At 40.7% G+C, this 19,483-nt stretch overlaps 1 protein-coding gene and 1 pseudogene across 1 annotated transcript in view; both read left to right on the top strand.

The window, feature by feature from the left end:
* LOC123456301 (zinc finger protein 585A-like) overlaps positions 1 to 19,483 on the top strand; it is a 171,875-nt gene that overhangs the window by 72,818 nt on the left and 79,574 nt on the right. The window lies entirely within an intron of this gene.
* LOC123456279 lies at positions 8,948 to 10,108 on the top strand (annotated as a pseudogene).

Below are 19,483 nucleotides of genomic sequence, written 5' to 3' on the forward strand. Positions count from 1 at the left end.
GTTCTGTCTAATAAGATTAATTACAGGGCTGGAGAGATGGCTTAGCGGTTAAGTACTGGCCTGTGAAGCCTAAAGACCCCGGTTCGAGGCTCGGTTCCCCAGGTCCCAAGTTTGCCAGATGCACAAGGGACCGCACGTGTCTGGAGTTCGTTTGCAGTGTCTGGAAGCCCTGGCGCGCCCATTCTCTCTCTCCCTCTATCTGTCTTTCTCTCTGAGACTGTCGCTCTCAAATAAATAAATAAATAAAAATTTAAAAAAATATTTAAAAGATTAATTACAGGTAGTTGTCCCCTAAGATAAGGTAGTCATATATTCTCTAAAGGGGTCAGGCTCAGAGTCACAGAATTCTTGTTTTACCATCAGTGGAATTTCTCCCACTGTAGTTTCAGAGGAGGAGCGTGCAAAATATATCACTTCACTGAAACTCCTAGGTGCATTTATATTTCTTATAGTTACATTGATTACACTCTATCTGAACTAACATAAACTAGAAACATTAATAATAGGTATTTCTTCAAAAAGCAGGGGCCAGTAAGATTGCAGGGAATGAGTCCAGGCCCAGGAACACTTCAGTGACTGGCAGCAGATGGACAGCGTGCATATGTGTGAAGGGTTTCCATGATCTGTTGCTGAAATCAGAATAACGTCCATATTACTGTGGCCATGAGTTCTCTGGGCAGCAATGTGGGCACATAAGGAATGTCACAATGGCATGAATGTGAGGTCTCAGTGAGGCGGAGGTGCGTTGTGAGGTTGGATACAGGCTCAAAGATAGCTGAGGGTTATGAATGGGTAAGAAATAAGTTTTGCATGTGGAGGCTGACATGAGGGCTTATTGGTCAGTGTAAGTAAAGCATCTTATGCCCCCTTACATAAGGCACCATATAAGCATTGGGGAATATTTTGGCAAGACAAACACAGAGAAACAGTTGCTGCAGGGAATGCTGTAGGAAGCCATGAGACCAGCTGATCATCTCTGAGTGGATGAAGGCACTAATACTAGTTATCACTTTTAAACCTAGACACCACAGCAGGAAGCTTTTCTGGCATTTGTTATATGGGTTAACCATGTTGCACATGTTCAGTTTACAAGTATGTGCATGTTTGGGGGCACTTTTAAACAATTTTGCCTATGTGTGACCTCCAAAGGTAATCATCAGCCCTCTAAAGGAAATCAACCCAGCATAGGCTACGCTCCTCGTGACATCCACCTGGAATGAGCACTAATGGCTGCTCTGCAATTTCTGTAGGACACAGCAAGCTGTCACCACCTTTGTATTTTAGTTGTGCTTCTGTACAAGTCCTCACAGTGAGATGAGTCTGGTCCCAGCTCCTCAAGGTTTGAACTCTTCTTCATCTCTTCCCTGATGATTGCTGCCCTTCTTATCCTTCCTGACTATCCTTGCAAGTTTCACTGGTTAAAGGAGAGGAATTTAAGGCTTCCATTTGGAAGGAAACTGCAGTTAGACATCAAGACAGGGAAGCCTGCATCCACTTACTTTCCATCATAAAGCAGAAACAAAACTCTTGGGAGGGATCTGATGACATTAAAAATACCCTTCCTTTGGCTCTTACATTCTTTCTGCCACCTGATCTGCCATGGACCCTGAGCCTTGTACAGTATGATAGAGTTATTTCAGTGCTGAGCTCTCCTCTGTCACTTCTCAGCTCCAAGGTGCCTTCTGAGTCATCCCAAGGTTGCCTCCATCTGAAAAACAGAAGCTTCTCTACACAAAAGTGAGTAACATTAATATGTGAGTGTGAACATTAAGTGCTTACTGGGCAGTTTGGTAGGCATACTATATACATTTAGTCAGACAGCAGGAGACATTACATCCCTAGAGCTCATGACTACTCCATCATAGGCTTTCAGTATCAGGCATGTATTCCCTCCAATGAAGCAAGCATCCAGTCCAAATAGAGAGAAGTTTGTTTCCCCTATAACAGATATTTCACTATTGCACCTGTTGGCTCATTGGGCCTGGGTGGCCAAACTTAAGGCTTGCAGTGCCCACTGTTTTTTATCTCCTCTGGTGTGTATATTTGTGCATTGTGTCCTGTGTGTGTTGTTTTTTGTGGGAATTTTTTGTGACGTGTGTTCTTATGTGTTGTGTGTGAGTTGAGTGGTGTGTTTGGTTTTTTGTGTGTGTTGTTTGTAGTTTGTATGTGTTTTGTGTTTCTGAGTGTTGTGACTTGTTTGTGTTTCTGTGTGTTGTGTATTGTTTATATGTGTTGTCCTGTGTTTGTGGGTGTGTGTTGTTGGAATTTGTTGTTTGGGACTTGTGTGAGAGTTATGTATTGTGACAATTTGCTGTGTGGGAGTTGTGTCTTGTGTGTGAATTGCATGTTGTTGTGTGTTGGGTGTGAGGTGTATGTTGCGTTTATACCTGTATGTTTCATTGTTGTATTTTGTGTTTGTCTGAAGTTTGTGATGGTGTGTGTTGTTTAATGTTATGGGTATAAGTTATCTGTGTATTTTGTGCATTGTGTGTTGTGTGTTGTGTGAGTTGTTAGTTGTTTGTTGTGTTTTCATCTGGTATTTGTGTGCCTTATGACTGGTGTGTCTTGGTTTTGTGTTTATTTGGGTGGGTTATGGGTTTTATGTTTGTGTGTGTTGTCATGTGTTGTTCATGTTGATTCTGTATTTTGTTTTTCTGTGTGTGGTGGTTTTTTGTTATGTGTGAAATGTGTTGTTTTCTTCTTTTGTTTGTGTCCATTGTGTGTAGTGTGTGTAGTTTTGTGTTTTTTGTTACTGTGTTGTGTGTTTTTTATGTTGTATGGTTGTTGTGTGTTATAGGTGTGCATTGTGTGTGATTAGTTTGTTATGGTATATCTTTTGTTTGTGTCCACTGAGTTTAGTGTGTTGTTTTGTGTGTGTTTTGTGATGTGTGTATGTTTTGGGAGTTAGTTATGTGTTGTGTTTTTGTCTTGTGTTTGTGTGCATTGTTTGCAGTGTGGGTTGTTTTTGGTTTTTTTTCTCAATTTTTATTAACATCTTCCATGATTATAAAAAATATCTCATGGTAATACCGTCCCTCCCCCACTTTCCCCTTTGAAATTCCATTTTCCATCACATCAATCAGTCTGTCTTTTATTTTGATGTCATGATCTTTTCCTCCACTTATAATGGTCTTGTACAGGTAGTCACGCACTATGAAGTCATGAATAACCAGGCCATCTTATGTCTGGAGGGAGCACGTTGTAAGGAGTCCTACCCTTCCCTTGGCTCTTAATTCTTTCTGCCACCTCTTCTGCATTAGACCCTGAGCCTTGGCAGATGTGATCAAGATGTGACTCAGTAGTCCAGTTACTTCTTTCCAGCACCATGATACCATGATACCTTCTGAGTCATCCCAAGGTCACTGCCATCTGAAAAGAGAAGATTCTCTAACCATAGTGGGAGTAACATTAATATAATGAATATTAAGAGAAGTGCTTACTGGGCAATTTGATAAGCATAGTATATATATATACATATATACATTTATCCAGATATCAGCAGATGTTACTAGCCTAGGGCTCATGACTACCGCTTTTTAAAGTTTTCATTATCAGGGATGTATTCCCTCCCATGGAGAGGGCCTCCAGTCCACTTAGAGTGCAGTTGGTTCCCACCATGACAGATGTGCCACTATTGCACCCGTTGGCTCATTTGGTCTGGTTGGCCAATTATACGGCTTGCAGTGTCCACTGTTAAGTATCTTCACTGGTGTTATCTCTCTCCCAATGAACTGCATGTAGAATGGCCTCTTCCAGCTTTCTGTCAGCTGGTCTACATGGAGGAGGTTATCAGCTTGGTTCCAGCAGAATTTCTCAGTGGCCTTGCAACCCAAATATGTAGAGTCTTCAGCACTAGGGTCTTACCATCTAATCCTGGTGGGAAACCAAGGGCCTCGGCAATAGCGTATAATGTTTTGGGGGCATCAGGGACCTTCCCGGTCAACAACTCACTGGAAGGTATCCCTTTGCTGGCACTGAATATTTTCTAGCAATGACATACAACTCCTGAGTGTGTTCCATTGTCTAACACTGGAGGATTCCATATGATTTATTTATATTCTCTTAGATTTTGATTAGCCCTCCCTCCACCTTTCCTTTACTCAATCTCTTTCCCTGACGTCACTTGGGTATTTTCACCCCCATTAATCTAATCTTCTAATTACATATATACAATACCATCCTATTAAGTACCCTCCTCCCTTTCTTTCTCTTGCCTTTATACCTCATTTTTAGCTTACTGACCTCTGTTGCTGAGTTCTTTCCTTCTCACACAGAAGCCCAATCATGTGTAGCTAGGATCCACATATGAGAGAGAACATGTAGCACTTAGCTTTCTTGGACTGGGTTACCTCACTTAGTATAATCCTTTCCAGATCCATCCATTTTTCTGCAAATTTCATGACTTCATTTTCCTTTACTACTAAATAGAAATCCATTGTCTAAATGTGCCATATCTTCTTTACCCACTCATCAGTTGAGGGGCATCTAAGCTACTTCCATTACCCAGCTATTATGAATTGAGCGGCAATAAACATAGTTGAGCATGTACTTCTAAGGAAATGAGATGAGTCCTTAGAACATAGGCCTAGGAGTGCTATAGCTGGGTCATATGGTAGATCAAATTTTAGCTGTCTTAGGAACCTCCACACTGATTTCCACAATGGCTGGACCAGATTGTATTCCCATCAACAGTGTAGAAGGTTTCCTCTTTTTCCATATCCCCGCCAGCATTTATGATCATTTGTTTTCATAATGGTAGCCAGTCTGACTGCATGAGATGGAATTTAAATGTAGTTTTAATCTGCATTTCCCTGATGACTAGGGATGTTGAACATTTTTTTAGATGCTTATATGCCATCCAGATTTCTTGTTTTGAGAAATCTCTATTTAGCCCCATCGCCCATTTTTTAATTGGTTGTTTGATTTCTTTTTAAAACATTTTTTGTTGTTTATTCTTATTTATTATGAGTGCGACAGAGAGAGGGAGAGAATGGACACATCAGGGCCTCCACCCCTGCAAACGAACTCCAGACATATGGGCCCCTCTGTGCATCTAGCTAACTTGGGTCCTGGGGAACCGAGCCTTGAACTGAGGTCCTTAGGCTTCAAGGCAAGCACTTAACCACTAAGCCATCTCTCCAGCCCATGATTTCATATAATGTAACTTTTTGAGTTCTCTGTGTATCCTAGATATTAATCCTCTATTAGATATGTAGCTGGCAAAGTTTTTTTTCTGTTCCGTAGGTTGCCGCTTTGCTTTATTCACAGTGTCCTTTGCTGTACAAAATCTTTGTGATCTCATGAGGTCCCAGTGGTTAATCTGTGGTTTTACTGCCTAAGTATTTGGGGTTATATTCAGAAAGTCTTTGCCAAGACCAATATGTTGAAGTGTTTCCCCTAATTTTTCCTCTAGCAGTTTCAGAGTTTCAGGTCTGATGTTTAAAGTCTTTAATCCATTTGGACTTAATTCCTGTGCATGGAGAGAGAGAAGAATCTATCTTCATCCTTCTACAGATACATATCCAGTTTTTGTATACCATTTGCTGAAGAGTCTTTCTTTTCTCCAATGAGTAATTTTGGCATTTTTATTGAATATCAGGTGGCTATAGCTACCTGCACTTACATCTGGATCCTCTATTGTGTTCCATTGATCTACATGTCTGCTTTTGTGCCAGCACCATGCTGGTTTTATTACTATGGCTTTGTAGTGTAAGTTAAAATCAGGTATGGTGATACCACCAGCTTTATTTTTGTTGCTCAGTATTATTTTAAACATTTGAGATTTTGTGTGTGTGTGTGATTCCAAATGAATTTTTGGATTGTTTTTTCTATTTCTGTTAAGAATGCCATTGGAACTTTGATGGGGATTGCATGAAATGTGTAGATTGCTTTTGGTAAGATTTCCATTTTGACAATATTGATTCTTCCAATTCAGGAACAAGGGATGTTTTTCCATTTCCTAGTGTCTTCTGCAATTTGTTGCCTGAGTGATTGATAGTTTTCATTGTAGAGATCCTTTATTTCCTTGGTTAGGTTTATTCCAAGATACTTTATTTTCTTCCATGTAATTGTGAATGGGAGTGATTCTCTGATTTCATCCTCTGTGTGTTTGTTGTTAGCATATAAGAAGTCTACCGACTTCTATGTATTTATTTTGTGTCCTGCTACATGGCAGTAGGTGTTTTATCAGCTTTAACAGTTTTCTGGTAGAGTCCTTTATATATAGAATCATGTCATATGAAAATAGTAACTTGATCTCTTCCTTTCCAATTTGTATCCCTTTTATGTGTGTCTCTTGTCTTATTGCTATGGCTAAGACTTCCAGTACTATATTAAATAAAAATGGGGTCAGTGGACACCCTTCTCTTGTTCCTGATTTTAGTGAAAAGCTTCCAGTTTTCTCCCATTTAGTAATACCTTGGCTGTAGGTTTGTCATAAGTAGCCTGAATTATATAAAGATATGTTCCTTGTATTCCCAGTCTCTGAAGGACTTTTATCATGAAGGGATGTTGGATTTTGTCAGGAAGACCAGGTGGCAGGTCTAATACAGTGCAACAAAGAGAAAGACAAACTAATAGAATAGTATGAATGGGAATTTCAAGATATTTGGGACACTATGAACAGATCAAACATAAGAATTCAGGGCACAGTAGAAGGAGAAGAATTTCACTCCAAAGACATAGTAGGCATCTTCAACAAAATCATAGAAGAAAACTTACCCCAAATTGGGAAAGAGGTGCCAATGCAGATACAGGAAGCCCTTAGAACCCCAGCCAGACAAAACCTGGAAAGAGAAGTGACAGTAGACACATCTTTATCACACTATACCAGGCTCAGGATTTCAGAAGAGGAAACTAAGCGTGAGTCGGAGTTAACATGGTTTCTGGTCTATATGTATGGAAGCTGTCATGAAAAGGTTAACCATTGTCTCTCAGAAACTTTGTTCAAATCTAAATGGGAAACATTTTATATTTTACAGTTCCTGCAGTAAAAATTCTACAGATATGAGAACATGGCATTTTAAAGTTTAGTTGAAGCATTATTAACTTATAGTACATGTCATAGCTTTTAAATCTATTTTTATGTATTTGAAAGAGGAGAGAAAGGGCAAGAACATGAGAATGAGGGCACCAGGACTGCAGCCACTGTAACTATGCTTCAGACACGTGTGTTATTTTGGGCATCTGACTTTAGGTGAGCACTTAATCTCCTGAATGACCTATCCATACCAATACCTTTTGTTAGTTTCTAGATTGTTATATATTACATATATGACCCTTTCTTTTTCACTTATTGAAAATATGTTTTTGAATCTTGGCTTTTTATGGCATATTTTTCTACTCAGTTTAGAATCTGGTGTAATAAAATTTTTATACTTTTCTTTGCCTTTGGTCTTTTGAGGTAGGGTATCACTCTAGCCCAAACTGACCTAGAATTCATCATGGAGTCCCAGGGTAGCCTCAAACTCAAAGCAATGCTCCTATCTCTGCCTCTGACTGCTGAGATTAAAGGCATATTCCTGTCACTTCATCCTTTTTTAGCTTGCTCTCCGGCACCTAACAGCCTCTGGGGGCTCTCTTCTTCAAGGCACCACCACCCCATCCCTCCTGACCGCAGTCCTATCTCCCTATTCCCACACTGTGATGGGTAGACAACATCACCACAGAAATAACATAACAAATCAAGTGCAAGTAAATCCACTTATATCTCCTAGTCCTAACATGGAAGTCTCTAATCAAACCATAGAAGAGACAATAGGATCAAATCCAAAATGAAGTTGTGAGCAATGCAACCATGACCAAAGCTATTGGTAGAACATGCACTGAAGTATCTCTCATAATAGATGATGAAAGAAAACCCTTCCATGACAAAACTCAACTTTACAACTTTATGAACCCAAAACCAAACCTACAGTGATTAGTTGAAGTAATTCTCCACATAGAAGAATCGAAATATCAACCTCAAGTACCTACAAGAAGCAGATCATAATAACCAAAGTCAGAGAAGGTACAAAAAATCTTCAACGTCCATGAAAACATCAAACCACATATACCCACCGAAGGTTAGTGGTAAGACCCTACAGCTGAAGACACCATATGTGGTTGACATGTAACATGAAGTGACATGGCTGGAAGCTGGAAGAGAGTCAGTTCCCAGACAGTCAGCATGTCTAGTGCCAGAGGTGCTACATGGGCAACTGGGCAAAAATGACCAATATCTGTCCAAGCAACTCATGATCATATTAATGTAACTCAGAGAAGGTACAAAAAACTTCAAAAGTCCATGAAAACAACAAAGCACATAAGCAATGTAATATGGCAGGGATCAAATCAAACCTCACAGTCTCATTAACAGTAGTCATTACCCTAAATATCAATGGCCTTAATTCACCCATCAAAAGACATGACCTAACAGGATGGATCATAATATAAGACTCCTCAAAAAGATCAAAACATCAAAAGTAAAAGAGAGACTGATTGAGATGGGGGGGGGGGTATGATGGAGAGTGGAGTTTCAAAGGAGTAAGTGGGGGAAGGGAGGGTATCACCATGGGGTATATTTTATAATCATGGGAGTTTTAATTAAAAAGTTAGACTCCTCAATCTGTTGGTATTTAGGAAGACTGACATAATTCCGTGCATGATATCAGATCACAATGCTATAATGCTACAAATTAACAACAAAATACCCACCAAAAATTCCATCGGCTCCTGGAAACTAAACAGCACACTTTTAAAAACAAATAACATTGATAACACATCATACCAAAACTTATGGGACACAATGAAAGCTGTCCTCAGGGGGAAAGTCATAGCACTAAATGCCTCATAAGAAAGACAGGCCGGTCCGGCCGGCATCGGCTTCTCTGGCTGCATGTGGGTTCCACCCGGAGGGGAGATTTGAGCTGCCGCCGCCGCAGTGGAAGAAGATTGTCGCCTCCGTGAGCGCTCCGGGCTCGGGAGCCTCTAGGACGTCACAATGCCTAAAGCCCTAAAGGGAAAACTTGCAGGACGAGAAAAAAAGGTCATCCATCCATACAGTAGAAAAGCAGCTCAAATGACGAGAGAGGCTCACAAGCAAGACAAAAAGAAAAAGTGAAAAGCTTCAGTGGTTTCATGATCATCTGGATCCTAAAAAAATCAAATATTCAAAGAAAGCTGCATGTGAGTTAATAGAAAGGTACTTGAATCGATTCAGCGCTGAGATGGAGCAGATAGACTTAGAGAATAGCATCAAGGACAGGCAGGGCAGGCGGCACCATGCCCGGGAGACGGTCATCAAGCAGACGGTGGTGCGGGAGCGGTAGAGTATGAAGGCTATGGGTTTGAGATTCCCGACATTTTAAATACCAGTAATCTAAAAACTTTTCGGAAGGTCGAATGAGAAGTGAACGGACGCCTTAGTGCTGAGGGCCGGTGAGCAGCACCGGAGACGGTCTCAAGACTGCTCCTAGCCAGACGACTGGAGATGGAAGTGTTACAAAAACATAGTCCGTTTGGAAACTGGGAATATTTGTATAGTAACCATTGTTTGATTCAGTTACAAAGTACTAGTATATGTGAAAAGAAAATCTTTTTCTCTGGAATTTTGGAGGTTTTTAATGGGTGGCAGTAGTACCACCTAAGAGTCTTGAAACCATGGGACCTGATACAGGAGGGAGAGTGAGGGTGTCGAGTTTGGGGTTCTCTGCATGGCTCTTGCTGCTGTGGGCTTGTGAGAAAACCCAGAAGAGAGAGAAGCACGCTCCGACTTGAGGCAGCCGCTTCCTTCCTGTCTAGTCCACTCTCATGGTTCTTTCTACGCGAGGGCACTCTGGCAGCGCATCACCCTTTCTCCCTCTGCCAGCAGAGTTCTGAAGGTCGTCCTCCTCCTCCTCCTCGCGCAGCTTTCAGTGCTTTACACTTTCTCCTTTCTAGGGAATGGGATTTTGATCTGAAGAAATTGCCAAACATAAAAATGAGGAAACTTTGTGCGAATGATGCAATTCCTAAGCTGCGCAAGAAGAAAACTATTTTGACTCCCGACAAAGAAATAGGGGAACTGGAGATAGCTGGAGAATCAAGTGACTCAGATGTAGAAATGTCTTCACTACCTCTCTGCCCATAGTTGAAAATAATATAATTGAGTTAAAAATAAATAATTTGAGACTGTCAAACCCTACTCATTGATTATGAGAAATAATAGTTGGTGTGGAAGAATTTGCTATTTAACTGGTCCTCTCATATAGTGAGTCTCATTTGCAGTTTCAAAAATGGTGGAGTGATTTCTTATTTAAAAATGAAAGTTGCTTTTATTTTAAATTTCTATTAAAAATATAGGAATTATATTAACCTGCTTTCCATGAATTATAATTAATTCCCAGGAATTCAAACTTACAAAAAAGAGACTTTTCTTACAGTTGTGAGAGCTGAGAAGCCAAATAGCATACACCAGCCCTGGTGAAGCTCTGACTGTATGATGTTATGGGTAATGGCATCACAGTGGTTGAAGTGAGGTTTATGGTGGATAACAGGCTAGACGCAGTGGGGAAGGCACTAGGAAAGACCTAGCTGAACCCACCTCGTTCCCTCCCCCAATGTAGTCTCAGGGTGGCCTCAAAGTCATGGCTATCCTCCTACCTCTGCCTCCTGAGTGCTGGGATTAAAGATGTACGCCACCATGCCCAGCTTGGGCCCACCTCATCAAGTCCTACTATCTTTTAACATCACCATACTTGGGAAAAGTTTTGAACACGTGCATTCTCGGGAAGCACACTTAAACCATACCAAATTACAGCAGAGATCTTCACAATGTTTATTCTGAATTTTGTAAAGGGGAAAGCAGTTTGAGAAGCATAAAAGTGTTAAGTTTTTAGTTATGTGTATTTAGAATTGCCTAATGTTACATTATGGGCAATAGACCTGTCTCCTTAAAGGCCGCTGTGGCTATTTCTTGCATTCAGATAATCACAAAAGTGTACGTCAGTACTGACACTGATTTTACCCTTAAATATTGATTTCCTTGGGGGGGAGGTTGTACATGTGTCATACGCACGTCTGGAGGCCAGAGGACGATATCAAGTGTCCTCAGTTGCTGTTCTGCCGTATTTTATTGAGATAAGGACTCACCGAACCTGGAGATTGCACCTTTTTCCAGCTAGACTGGTGTACCAGTGAGCCCGGCGGGTCTCCCGTCCCTGACCCTCAGCGCCAGGTTGGCCGCGGGCGGGCGCAGCTCCTCCCCGTGTGCCGGTTCAGCGAGGCTCCTCGTGCTCCTGCCACGAGTGCTGAGATCGTGGCCATCCCCCAGCCCCGGGCTCCATCTTATAAAATGGAGACAGAGGTGGCGTTAGTTGTGTCTTCTGAAGCAGTGAAGTGTCAGAAACCAGTCATGGTGTCCTGTGTTCTTTCAACAGGATGAGGAAACAGTCTCAGGGTCACTCCTTTTGATTGGATTTTGGTTTCTACCTTTTAATTGTGAAACTGATAGAAAGAAATAAAGATGCAGAAAGTGATTTTTAAATATTTTTATTTTTTCTAAGAGATATGTTAATGTGACAAATAAATGTTCTGTTACAAATAGCTGGAAATACTGTTTGCCCACAGAACTTATTACATGGAAATGTCCTTATTGTGCTTTTAAGAGCTGCAAGTATATTGTTAATTAAAAGGGAAAATAAAGCCTCATGCTGTATGAAGTTCACTAGATGTCAGCTGCCCTGATGTTATTTAAAAAGTGACAATACTTTCTGTATTTCTGAAAAACCAAAATAAAATTTATTTGCATAAAAAAAAGAAAGACAGAAAAATCCCAAATGAATAACCTAACCATCCACCTAAAGGCCCTGGAAAAGCAAGAACAATACAACTCATAAAAGCTAGAGACAGAAAGAGATAATTAAGATCAGAGCAGAAATTAATGAATTTGATACTAAGAAAATAAGTAAGAAAATTGATGAAACAAAAGTTGGTTCTTTGAAAAAATAAACAAGATTGACAAACCCCTGGCCAATTTGATCAAGCACAAAACAGAGGTGCTTCAAATTAACAAAATTATAAATGACAAAGGAGAGATCACAACAGACATAAATGAAATTGGGAGAATCATCAGTTCTTACTTCAAAAACTTCTACTCTACACAATTAGAAAATGTAGAAGAAATGGATAAATTCCTAGACACATACCATCTATCAAAGCTAACCTCAGAGCAGATTAGTCTCCTAAACAAACCTATCACACCCATCGAAACTGAAATGGCAGTAAGAAACCTCCCCAAAAAGAAGAGTCCAGGACCAGATGGCTTCTCAGAGGAATTTTTTAAACCATCATGGAAGAACTGAAACCCATCTTTCTCAAACTATACCACACAATTGGAGATCAATGAAAGCTCACCAACAATTTCTATGAAGCTACTATCACCCTAATATCAAAACCAGGTAGAGATGCCACAAGAAAAGAAAACTACAGGCCTATTGCCCTGGTGACTTAGATGCAAAGATCCTCAACAAAATCCTTGCAAACCAAATTCAACAACACATCAAATCCATTATCCACCTTGATCACGTGGTTCAACACATGGACATCTGTCAATGTAATACACCACAAAAACAAGGCTAAACACAAAAACCACATGACCATTTCAATAGATGCAGAAAAGGCCTTTGCCAAAATACAACATCACTTCATGGTCAGTTTATATCTTAACACAACAAAGGCTATATACAAAGATCCTAAAGCCCAAATAATACTTAATGGAGAGAGACTGAAGGAATTCTCATTGAGATCAGGAATAAGAGAGGGGTGTCCACTCTCACCTCTACTGTTTAATATAGCACTGGACGTCCTAGCTAATATAAGAGAAAGAAGTAAAGGGGATACAATTTGGAAAGGAAGAAGTCAAGTTTGTGCTATTTGTAGAAGACATGATTCTATATGTAAAACATCTGAGAACCTCCATTCCAAAACACTTAAAGGTGATAAAATCCTTCAGCAAAATAGCAGGATACAAAATCAATTCACAAAAATCAGTAGCCTTTCTATATGCAAATGACAGAGTTACAGAGAAAGAAACAAGTAACATTATCCCATTTTCAATTGCAATCAAAGAAATAATATGAAATACCTTGAAATAACAATAACCAAGGAAGAGAAAGATCTATACAATGAAAACATAAAAACATTCAAACAAGAAATTGAGGAAGTCCAAAGGCATGGTAGGTGTCTTCAACAAAATCATAGAAGAAAATTTCCCTCAAATTGGGAAAGAGGTGCCAATACAGACACAGGAAGCCTTTAGAACCCCAGCCAGACAAAAGCTGGAAAGAACCTCTCCTCGCCATATTATAATCAAACTTCCAAACACACACACCAAAGAAAAAATATTGAAAGCAGTTAGAGAGAAAAATCAAGTTACCTACAAAAGTAAGCCCATCAGGATTACAGCAGATTATTCAACACAAACTTTTAAAGCCAGAATGGCTTGGAGTGACATATTCCATGTTCTGAAAGATAACAACTGTCAACCAAGGTTACTTTATCCTGCAAAGTTATCCATTCAAATAGTGGGAGAAATAAGGACATTCCATGACAAAAGCAGGTTAAAGAAGTATTTGAAGACAAAACCAGCTCTATAGAAAATACTTGATAGAATCCTCCATGCTGAAGAAAAGGAAAAGCACATATATAAGGAACCTAGAAAAAACAAGCAATACTCAAATACTTGTTAAAAGAGCACAGGTAGAACTAGAAGCACCAAAAAAAAAAAAAAAAAAAAAAACAGGCAAAAATAAATGCACACCTTTCAATAATATCTCTTAATATCAACGGCCTCAATGCCCCAACGAAAAGACATAGGTTTTCAGACTGGGTTAAAAAGCAGGATCCTGCAATTTGTTGTATCCAAGAAACTCACCTTTCTATAAAGGATAGACATTATCTTAGGGTGAAAGGTTGGAAGATGGTGTTTCAAGCAAATGGGCCTTGAAATAAAGCAGGGGTTGCTCTCCTAATATCTGACAAGGTAGACTTCAGTCCAACATTAGTCAAGAAAGATAAGGAAGGTTACTTTATATTGATTAAGGGCACACTCCAACAGGAGGACATTACAATCCTAAACATATATGCACCTAACAAGGGGGCTCCCAAGTTCATCAAACAAACACTATTAGAACTAAGGTCACAGATAACACCAAACAGAATAGTAGTGGGTGACTTTAACACCCCACTCTCATCAATTGACAGATCATCCCGGGAAAAAATAAACAGAGAGGCATCTGGACTAAATGAGGTCATAGAAGGAATGGACTTACTAGATATATACAGGACATTTCATCCAAAAGTTGCAGAATATACATTCTTTTCAGCAGCACATGGAACATTCTCTAAAATAGACCATATATTAGGACACAAAGCAAATCTTAAAAATTCAGGAAAATTGAAATAATTCCTTGCATTCTATCTGACCACAATGGAATTAAACTACAAATCAGTAGCAAGAAAGGCTATAGAGCATACACAAAATCATGGAAAGTAAACAATACACTACTTAATGATGAATGGGTCAATGAAGAAATCAAGAAGGAAATAAAAATTCATAGAGTCAAATGATAATGAGAACACAACATATCAAAATCTCTGGGACACAATGAAGGCAGTTCAAAGAGGTAAATTTATAGCCTTAAGTGCCTATATTAAGAAATTAGAAAGGTGGGCTGGAGAGATAGCTTAGCGGTTAAGTGCTTGCCTGTGAAGCCTAAGGACCCCGGTTCGAGGCTCGGTTCCCCAGATCCCACGTTAGCCAGATGCACAAGGGGGTGCACGCATCTGGAGTTCGTTTGCAGAGGCTGGAAGCCCTGGTGCACCCATTCTCTCTCTCTCCCTCTATCTGTCATTCTCTCTGGGTCTGTCACTCTCAAATAAAAAGTAAATAAATTAAAAAAAAAAGAAAGAAAGAAATTAGAAAGGTCACAGGTAAACGACTTAATGCTTCACCTTAAAGCCTTGGAAAAAGAAGAACAAGGCAAACCAAAAATCAGTAGACGGGAAGAAATAATAAAGATTAGGGCAGAAATTAATGAAATAGAAACAAAAAAACAATCCAAAGAATTAATGAAACAAAGAGTTGGTTCTTTGAAAGGATAAACAAGATTGATAAACCCTTAGCAAATCTGACCAAAAGTAAGAGAGAAGAGACACAAATTAATAAAATCAGAGATGAACAAGGTAACATCACAACAGATTCCAGAGAAATTCAAAAAATCATAGGGACATACTATAAAAGCATATACTCCACAAAGTATGAAAATCTGAAAGAAATGGATGATTTTCTTGATTTATATGACCTACCTAAATTAAATCAAGATGAGATTAATCACCTAAATAGACCTATAACAAACTTGGAGATCCGAACAGTTATCAATAATCTCCCAACTAAAAAAAGCCCAGGCCCGGATGGATTCACTGCTGAATTTTACCAGACCTTTAAGGAAGAGTTAACACCATTGCTTCTTAAGCTTTTCCAGGAAATACAAAAGGAAGGAATTCTACCAAACTCCTTCTATGAGGCCAGCATCACTCTGATTCCAAAACCAGGCAAAGATAGAACAAAAAAAGAAAAGTACAGACCAATCTCCCTCATGAACATAGATGCAAAAATTCTCAACAAAATATTGGCAAACAGAATACAAGAGTATATCAAAAAGATCATTCACCCTGACCAAGTAGGCTTTATCCCAGAGATGCAGGGATGGTTCAACATATGCAAATCTATAAATGTAATACATTATATAAATGGGTTGAAGGACAAAAATCACTTGATCATCTCACTGGACACAGAGAAAGCATTTGACAAAATCCAACATCCCTTCATGATAAAAGTCCTACAGAGACTGGGAATAGAAGGAACATATCTCAATATAATAAAAGCTATTTATGACAAGCCTACAGCCAACATATTGCCCATTGTCAGACCTCAATGTTCGACTGTGACATTACAATGCCCACTACCTTTGGTCTAGGTTAATTTATCAGGGTGGAAATATATATATATGATTTATAAGAGAGACAGACAAATAGCTCTAGACACAGACATTACTTACAACAGGAGGCATCTTCAATATAATTTGTTCAACATACTTTCTTTACTTTTTCTGTTTCCAGGTCAACTTGGAACTCTTGTCAGTGAGAACAGCATCACCATATATTATCCTCAACCATCCACTTCCAAGTAAGATGAGTTCAACCTTCTTTCTGATGCATCCATGTGCAGAACTGTATGACAGCACTAAGAAGGTAGACTGCTACCAGCCTGCTGAACACATACTCTCAGAAAATTAGAGCTACAGAGAACTGGAGAGATGTCTCAGCAGTTAGGGCACTTGCCTGCACAGACTAAAAAATCCAGGTTTGATTTCCCGGGCCCCAAGTAAGCCTGGATGCACAAGGCGGTGCATGCATATGGAGTTCATTTAGAGCAGCTACAGGCTCTGGTGCACATACTTTCTTTCTCTATAGCTCTCTTCTATCTCCTCTCACAAATAGGTCATAATTTTTAAAGCATCTAGAAAAAATTAAATCATGAAAGATGTCCCAAGTATTGACTTTTTATTGAGTATCTGCTCATCAAGAATGCAAGGGCATGGGCTGGACAGATGGCCTATTGGTTAAGACACTTGACTACAAAGCCTAATGACCTAGGTTCAATTCTCTAGCACCCACATAAAACCAGATGCACAAAGTGGCTGTTGTGTCTGGAGTTTGTGTACAGTTAGTTACTCAAGGCTCTAGAGAACCCATTATCTCTTTCTCTCTCTCTCTCTACCTCTCCCTCTCTCTTTCTACCTTAAATCAATTATTAAGAAAGCAAGAGAGAAAGAGAAGAAGAAAAGAATGCAAGGGAAGGAAGAAAGGTTGTCAGACAGGCATGGGAAGTACTGTGGAAGGGGAAGATGCTTTCTGGAGCATGTGTGTCGAAATCAGCCACACATGAGGTCTAGGGGACTCAGCTTCAAAGGCCCCATTCCTGATACACACATGTGACAACCTTCCTGGGTCACTCTCCTGCAACTGCTCAGGGACAGTAGAGCTCCACTGGGAAGAGACAGACAGACATCTAGGAAGCAAGGAGGGCCACTGGGATGGAAGTGTTTTCTCCGTGAAAGAAAAGAGGGGGATAGAGAGATTGCTTCGTGGTTAAGGAACTTGCCTGCAAGTTCAAAGGACCCAGCTTTGGTTTCTGTGGTGGTTTGACTCAGGTGTCCCCCATAAATGTAGGTGTTCTGAATGCTAGGTTCCCAGCTGATGGATATTTGGGAATTAATGCCTCCTGGAGGGAATGTATTGTTGGGGGCAGGCTTATGGGCTTTATAGCCAGTTTCCCCATGCCAGTGTATGGCACACCCTCCTGTTGCTGTGGTCCATCTTAGGTTGGCCAGGGGGTGATGTCCACCTTTTGCTCATGCCATCGTTTTCCCCTGCCATCGTGAAGCTTCCCCTCGAGCCTGTAAGCCAAAATAAATCTCTTTTTCCCAGAAGCTAATCTTGTTGGGTGATTTCTACCAGCAGTGCGAACCTGACTGCAATAGTAAAGTGGTACCGAGGAGTGGGTTTGCTGCTAGACACCTGAGTGTGTGGCTTTGCCCTTTTGGAGCTGATTTTCAAGAGGAATGTGGAAGAAGTTGAAACCTTGGCCTAAGAGATGCCTTGCAGTGCTGTAAGTACAGCTTGATGGACTATTCTGGTCAGAGATGAAAGACCTGAAGGCAGTAAGAACCATGGACTATGAGGTTTGGCTTATGAGGGTGAGACAGAGCTTTGCTAGCAGTTTGTGTGAGAAGCTTGCTCTTGTGCCCATGTCCTGAGAAGTTGTGCAGGGTTGCTTTGCATAGAAATGAACTGGTGTGTGCAGAGGGATATGACACAGAAAGAAAAATCGTTGGGTGAACTATTGCCCATTCAGCTGCAACTGAGAGATTACCACCTTTGAGACTGGGCTAGCTGACCTGCGCTGGGGCAACAGAAAGAATGTAGACTCTTTTGAAAGGGCCTGAGTGCTCAAGGAGTGTCCTGTTCTTGAAAGTCTGATTTAATCCCCCCTGGATTAACAAATTGGCTCCCTACCTGGTATCGTGGAGTATAAGAAATGCTTGAAAGAGGGTCATTGAGTTTGCAACACGGTCTTGTGTTTTGGAAATGGCCATGGGCAGCGTGAAGCGGGTTTGCTGGTTACCTGCATAGAGACCCCATGGGGCCATAAGATGAACCGGGGATTGCAGTGGAGACCCAGTGGAGATGCCGGGACCATGAGATGGCCGCCAAGGAGCTGCCGGCCCCGATGAACTTTTCCAGGACTGTGAGTCTCCTAGCTGGAGGGGCGGAATCGAAATGCCAGAGACTTGTTGCTGGTTAGAATTATTGGACTTGAAGATTTGTCACTGGCTAGAGTTGCTGGACTTGAAGCTACAGAGTTTGATGTTTGACCTGGTTGTTTTAAATCTTGTATTGGTTGAATGTTTCTTTGCTATGCTCAATGCTATCTTTTGCAGTGTGAATATTTATTCTGTGCCATTATGGGTTTTTTGAGGTTATTTCTTGGTATTATGGCTCAGTTAAAAGATCTTGAACTATGGGGATGTATGAACATCATTGGAACTGATAAAAACTATGGGGACTGAATGCATTGTATTTTACATCATGTATGAATATCAGTTTATGGGGGCCAGAGGCGGAATGTGGTGGTTTGATTCAGGTGTCCCCCATAAACGTAGGTGTTCTGAATGCTAGGTTCCCAGCTGATGGATATTTGGGAATTAATGCCTCCTGGAGGGAGTGTATTGTTGGGGGCAGGCTTATGGGCTTTATAGTCAGTTTCCCCATGCCAGTGTTTGGCACACCCTCCTGTTGCTGTGGTCCATCTTATGTTGGCCAGAGGGTGATGTCCACCCTTTGCTCATGCCATCGTTTCCCCCTGCCATCATGAAGCTTCCCCTCGAGCCTGTAAGCCAAAATAAATCTCTTTTTCCCAGAAGCTACTCTTGGGTGATTCCTACCAGCAACGTGAACCGGACTGCAACACTTTCCCATTACCCACGTAAAGCCAGAAACACAAGGTGCATCTGGAGTTCACTTGCAGTGGCTGGAGGCCTTGGCATGCCTATCTTCTCTCCTTCTCTGCCTCTTTCCATCTCTCTCAAATAAATAAATAAATAAAGTATCTAAAAGAATGGGGGTTTCCTTGATGGAACTGCTTCTGGATCCCCAACTCCCAGACACTATCGACAGGAGGGTGCCCAGGGCACACAGTAGACCAGAGCTCCCAGTTCCTCAGCTCCTCCCAGTTTTCTGGTCCTGGTAGGTCCCCCTTGACTGGCTTGGGGCTACTTGGACCCTGCAAGCTTGCTGAGGAAGCAGTTCCTTGCTCCACCTTCCTGAATGAAGTGTCCCTGGGTGTCTAATTCCCAGATACCCTGCAAAGGAGTAAGTCGGCTATATACCAGCTCTTCTCGGT

Source organism: Jaculus jaculus, chromosome 20, assembly GCF_020740685.1.
Source record: "Jaculus jaculus isolate mJacJac1 chromosome 20, mJacJac1.mat.Y.cur, whole genome shotgun sequence".
In the NCBI taxonomy this organism is placed as follows: Eukaryota; Metazoa; Chordata; class Mammalia; order Rodentia; family Dipodidae; genus Jaculus; species Jaculus jaculus.